This window comes from Eubalaena glacialis, chromosome 3, assembly GCF_028564815.1.
Source record: "Eubalaena glacialis isolate mEubGla1 chromosome 3, mEubGla1.1.hap2.+ XY, whole genome shotgun sequence".
Lineage (NCBI taxonomy): Eukaryota > Metazoa > Chordata > Mammalia > Artiodactyla > Balaenidae > Eubalaena > Eubalaena glacialis.
In genome coordinates, this window is record NC_083718.1 from 47,153,969 (window position 1) to 47,160,771 (window position 6,803).

The 6,803-nt window shown below is 37.4% G+C and overlaps 1 pseudogene; it reads right to left on the bottom strand.

Moving 5' to 3' along the window:
- Positions 1-5,353: 5,353 nt before the first annotated feature.
- Positions 5,354-5,457, bottom strand: LOC133089330 (small nucleolar RNA U3; annotated as a pseudogene).
- Between the last annotated feature and the right edge of the window lie 1,346 nt (positions 5,458-6,803).

Sequence of the window (6,803 nt, forward strand, 5' to 3'; positions counted from 1 at the left end):
AAAAAAGCAAACAACCCAATCCAAAAATGGGCAGAAGATCTAAATAGACATTTCTCCAAAGAAGATATACAGATGGCCAAGAGGAACATGAAAGGATGCTCAACATTACTAATCATTAGAGAAATGCAAATCAAAACAACAATGAGGTATCACCTCACACAGGTCAGAATGGCCATCATCAAAAATCTGCAAACAATAAATGCTGGAGAGGGTTTGGAGAAAAGGGAACCCTCTTGCACTGTTGGTGGGAATGTAAATTGATACAGCCACTATGGAGAACAGTATGGAGGGTCCTTAGAAATCTAAAAATAGAATTACCATATGACACAGCAACACCACTACTGGGCATATACCCAGAGAAAACCATAATTCAAAAAGACACATGCGCCCCAATGTTCACTGCAGCACTATTTACAATAGCCAGGACATGGAAGCAACCTAAGTGTCCATCAACAGATGAATGGATAAAGAAGATGTGGCACATATATACAATGGAATATTACTCAGCCATAAAAAGAAATGAAATTGAGTTATTTGTAGTGAGGTGGATGGATCTAGAATCTGTCATGCAGAGTGATGTAAGTCAGAAAGAGAAAAACAAATACCGTATGCTAACACATATATATGGAATCTAAAAAAAAAAATGGTTCCGATAAACCTAGGGACAGGACAGGAATAAAGATGCAGGTGTAGAGAATGGACTTGAGGACACAGGCAGGGGGAAGGGTAAGCTGGGACGAAGTGAGAGAGTAGCATTGACATATATACACAGCCAAATGTAAGATAGATAGCTAGTGGGAAGCAGCTACGTTGCATGGGGAGATCAGCTCGGTGCTTTATGTCCACCTAGAGGGGTGGGATAAGGAGGGTGGGAGGGAGAAGCAAGAGGGAGGGTATATGGGGATATACGTATACGTATAGCTGATTCACTTTGTTATACAGCAGAAACTAACACAACATTGTAAAGCAATTATACTGCAGTAAAGATGTTAAAAAAATAAAATAAAATAAAAAATAAAATGTGAACTACCTCAAAAAAAAAAAAAAAGCAGCAACCACAAACATTTTCAGGCCTTGCAAACTTAAAAAAAAAAAAAATGCACTTTATGTGTATAAAACCTGGGGAAAATTTCTGATTATATACTTGTTTTTAAACATATTTGTTCAGTCAGATAATGATCCCTTTCAGGGCCATTATTTTGAAATAAGAAGAGGGAAGTAAAGGGAGGTGCATGTAAAAGAAGGAAACTGCTTCAATTCACAAGAAACTTACAAATTCAGAGAGGACAATGACCCTCGAAATCACCTAGGAAAATTCTTACCAATTTAAAGATGAGGAACTGAGACATGACTTGTGCACTAATTTGCATTCATCCATTCCATGATTTTTACGTGGACCATTAGGATATCTAAAAACCGTAATAAATTTTAAGCAGCATTTAGCACATTCCTCTAATTAGATGATATCCCAAATTCCCCAGTGCTCTTAAGATCCATGGGCTCATAATCCTAGAGTTACATTTGAATTAACTCTCTCCTTGTTATCCCACATTTAATGAGATTTTAAGTTCTTTCACTTTTTTTCCCTGCTCAATATCTCTTATATTATTATTTTTTCTTTTCTAGTTCTAAAGTTACAATACTAATTCTCCATAATTCCCCATGTGGAAGAACTCTGATAGACACCAACTGGTCTCTCTGTAATTCAGCCTGTACAAAGTAGCCAGAGCAGGGAAAATATTTATCTCAAAGATCATTTCCATCATAGCATATTACATTTATAGTATCATTCAAAATCTCAAATAGTTCTCCACTGCCTAGTAAATCAAAAACATTCATAGCAATCAGTAACTGTCTGCTCCTGCGCAGAAAACTTTCCTTCTTGCAGAGGTCTGTGATTTTAACACCCTCTATGTTGTGATCTTGGGCTAACTGGATAAGATAAGCACAGTGGTGGAAAGAATCCAGCATTGTTTACCAGCCTTGCCCATCACCAGGGGTATAACCTTGCTGCTGTTCTTTATCGATTCTGAGCTGCAGTTTATTCACCTCTGAAAGGTAGATGATTTCACTCTCCACCACAATGACTTGCTATGAGAATTTACAGACATAATGCAAGTATAGCACCTGGCATGTATTAAACATACTCACACGTTTAACTACTATTATTTTATATATTTGCCTTGCCTAATTTCACAAAGGATTTAAGTAAGCCATCATCTAGTCATTTTTTCATTCACGTATTCAACCAAAATTATATATTGAGCACTTCTTTGTGCCAGACCTTATGTCAGCTACTTGGAATATAAAGGAAAAGAAGTAATCCCTCACCCTGAAAAAACCTCACATAGTAGCAAAATATAAAAATATAAAGATAAAGCAATGTGACTATGTGGGAATAGTAATACACTGTGTACTAGTGGATCTCTGAGGAAGGAATCCTAAAGTTGACCAAAATTTGAGAGTTGGGTCAAGAGGATGGGATGCCTGATTTCAACCAATAGGCAAAAATGAGTTAAAGCTATAAAGGCAAAGAGAGAACAAAAGGCTGCCAGAGGTATACGGGTAGATCACTATAACTGTGGTTGTTATTATTGTAAATACCTCCACCAGAAAACACTGCCTCAGATCCAAGTTAACTTCTGGTTCCTTACTTACAACAAACTGTACTGAACTCTAACTTTGCCCAGTTTATCAGTGACTGAATCCCACACCTTCGCCCATACCCATCTCTGGACACCTTCTCTCTGACCTAGTTCTCTGCTTCTATATACTTCAGAATTGTGGTTTAAGTTACTGAGATCCTTCCATTTGTTTCTTTCCTACTCCTTCTTGACCACATTGGCCTCCCGGGGTGTTGGAATTAGTCCATCCGCTGGGAATTGTTCCACCAGACTGTCCTCATCCCAGCCACACATCCCTCAGTGTATGTGCGTGGCTCCTTCTTGACGTCAGGTCTTTGTTTAGATGTCACGTCTTCAAAGGGCCCTCTCCTACTCACCTCCCTTCCCCACTCCCAGATTTGAGAGAACAACTCAGTCTCTCTTCCATATTATTCACTGTAATTTCGGCATTGCAATTGTTATCTGGTATTTTTTCTCATGGTTTGTTATCTGTTTCTGCCTCTTTCCACTAGGATGTAAGTTCCATGAGGTTTGAGGTCATGTCTGTTTTACTCCCTATTGCATCCATGGGGCTTAGACCATTTCTTGGAACATAGCAAATTATCCATAAACACTAGATTAATGACTGAATGAACGAATATCTCTACTCTGTCAGTGGGCCATAAATTCCTGCTTCCCTGACTCTCACAGACAATAGATTCCTCTGCTTTCAGCTGACTCCTAGTATTAAACTCTTTTTTTGTTTGTTTATTTCTAGCATATTCTCTGCTTATTTGCCTAGAGGAAAAAGCATTTGCCGGATAAATAAATGTACCACAAATATCAAGGCATGTGTTTGGTTGTTCCAATAAAGAGACTGTATCTTTTTTTTTTAATTTAATTTAATTTTTTTTTATACAGCAGGTTCTTATTAGTTATCCATTTTATACACATCAGTGTATACATGTCAATCCCAACCTCCCAATTCATCACACCACCCCCACCACCACTCACATTCCCCCCTTGGTGTCCATATGTTTGTTCTCTACATCTGTGTCTCTATTTCTGCCCTGCAAACCAGTTCATCTGTACCATTTTTCTAGATTCCATATATATGCATTAATATACGATATTTGTTTTTCTCTTTCAGACTTACTTCACTCTGTATGACAGTCTCTTGGTCCATCCACGTCTCTACAAATGACCCAGTTTCATTCCTTTTTATGGCTGAGTAATATTCCATTTATATATGTACCACATCTTCTTTATCCATTCATCTTTCGATGGGCATTTCAGTTGCTTCCATGACTTCGCTATTGTAAATAGTGCTGCAGTGAACATTGGGGTGCATGTGTCTTTTTGAATTATGGTTTTCTCTGGGTATATGCCCAGTAATGGGATTGCTGGGTTATATGGTCCTGGTTCTAAACTCTTATGATCTGCTCCACTGGTTGCCACATAAGTCCCTAGATCCACATGAGCCTAAAATTGAAGGTCGTCCATTATCTTCCCCATACCAAACCTTAACTAATATTTTATTAATCATCAATTTGACCCCTCTGCTTTAGCCAACAACATTTAATTGTCATCCTTCAACCAAACTTACTAATGTTTGTCCTTACCTAGACTTAGCTATAGGATAAGAATTTATTTTCATCATCACCTTCAGGTTCTGGTTAAAAACTACTCTCAAAGTCATTTCTAATCATCTTCAAATGAGCGTACCCTTTATTAGTTTTTTCATGCTGTACCATATTGTAATTTTTAGTATTGATTTTAATTTTTTTATCTCTAACCATATGCATTTATTTTTCCCTTGCTACACTGTAAGAGTTTTATACTAATTATTATTATCTCTCTTTTTTTTCAATCCTTACATTCATTTCCATCACAGTTTTATGATTTCTCCTTAGGAGACAAAAAGTAGACTTTCAAATAAAATAGGATCCCAATTATTACTGATATTATACAATTTTGTTTATTGTTGTGACTATTCAGAGTGGCCAAATTTCATGAAGTCCCAAATATCTTCTCTCAATCATTTTTTTTTAAACATCTTTATTGGAGTATAATTGCTTTACAATGGTGTGTTAGTTTCTGCTTTATAACAAAGTGAATCAGCTATACGTATACATATATCCCCATATCTCCTCCCTCCTGCATCTCCCTCCCACCCTCCCTATCCCACCTCTCTAGGTGGTCACAAAGCACCGAGCTGATCTCCCTGTGCTATGTGGCTGCTTCCCACTAGCTATCTATTTTACATTTGGTAGTGTATATAAGTCCATGCCGCTCTCTCACTTCGTCCCAGTTTACCCTTCCCCCTCCCCGTGTCCTTAAGTCCATTCTCTACGCCTGTGTTTTTATTCCTGTCCTGCCCCAGGTTCTTCATAACCATTTTTTCTTTTAGATTCCATATATATGTACTAACATACGGTATTTGTTTTTCTCTTTCTGACTTACTTCATTCTGTATGACAGACTCTATGTCCATCCACCTCACTACAAATAACTCAATTTCATTTCTTTTTATGGCTGAATAATATTCCATTGTATATATGTGCCACATCTTCTTTTTCCATTCATCTGTAGATGGACACTTAGGTTGCTTCCATGTCCTGGCTATTGTAAATAGTGCTGCAATGAACATTGTGGTACATGACTCTTTTTGAATTATGGTTTTCTCAGGGTATATGCCCAGTAGTGGGATTGCTGGGTCGTATGGTTGTTCTATTTTTATTTTTTTATGGAACCTCCATACTGTTCTCCATAGTGGCTGTATCAATTTACATTCCCACCAAAGAGAAACTTCTCTAGTAATGAACTATAGAAATGATCCCTGAAAGTATAGTCTTTCAATCATTTTTTTAATGTATCACCACAACTCTTTCTCTTCTCCTTACCCACCAGGACAGTGAGCTCCTTGAGGACAGAAACCCAGTCTCATTCATCTATGAAGTCTTAATAGCTAGCACATAGCTTGGCATATAGTAGGTGTTCAGGAAAACTTCACTGAAGACCAAAATAAATTAATCATATTTCCAAAGGTTCTTGTGGAACGCAGCTTAGAACTTTCACTTCAACAACAGCTTAGACTGTGACCCTGAAGTGCTGGTTCAACTGCTTTGGCTTTCATGGAATTGTCAGAGTTGGACTGTGCTTGCTCAGTGGGTCAGTTCTATATAACTGTGCTTGTGGGTCCCATGCTTCAGCAGCAAAATATCGAGTTCACCGTTCTCCTGAACTTTCTTCTACGTGTTATTACAGAAAGTCCATTCTTTCCTCAATGGGAAGACAATCAAATTTATATTTTAGGTGCTTTTTCAGCATATCTTGTTTATAGCTTTGTAATTTATTTTCCTATATTGTGTAGAAGGCAAAAAGTCCCCCGGACTTAGAAGAATCGGTGGTGTGTTTGTGACAAAGAGAAGTGGTAAAAAGTAACATGTGACTGCACAGGACCCCAAATCAGCCAGGGCATAGTTACAGAGGAAACAAAGGAGGGACTCACTTCAATCATAGTAAGAGGCAGAAGATGAGAACTAGGTAAGGCTCAAAGTCAGAGAGAGATTAGTAACGTCTTTTACTTGAGGCTGAGCCAACAAACTATTAACTTAGGGCTTATTATGTTTTACTTGATTTGGTTCCAGAGTCTGAAGCAGAGCTGAGCAATGCCCATAGCAGGTCCAACTATAAATAAATGTTGGAGGAAGGCAGTGAAACAGAGACAGGCAGGACATTATCCTCTTGGGTGCATCCTCTGGTTTCATCATACTCATTTGATCCCTCTGTTTATGAGGTTCATTTTCTCTATTTCTCTCTTCCCACATACATACACATGTATGGTGCTATATTCCTTTTCTTACCAGCCTATTCTTAACCTTGAACATTCTCATTGATCAGAATTTAATTTTAGTTATAGTATATGGTAACTCAAGACAGTATTTTGTTATTAGAAATTTAAGAGCATTTCTTATAATTCTGAAAGCACTGAAAATGTATTCATCTGACACTGTTTCCTTATAGTGCCATAATCCTTCATATAAGCTGCCAATCATTCAGTTGATTGAATATTAAGAGTTTAACTATATATAATCTCTTTACATTATTTTATGTAAGAGGTAAGCTACTGTCCCAGAATTTAGCTAAACTTATATTCTATTATAGTTTTATTTTTCATGTTGATTCATACTCAAGTTTC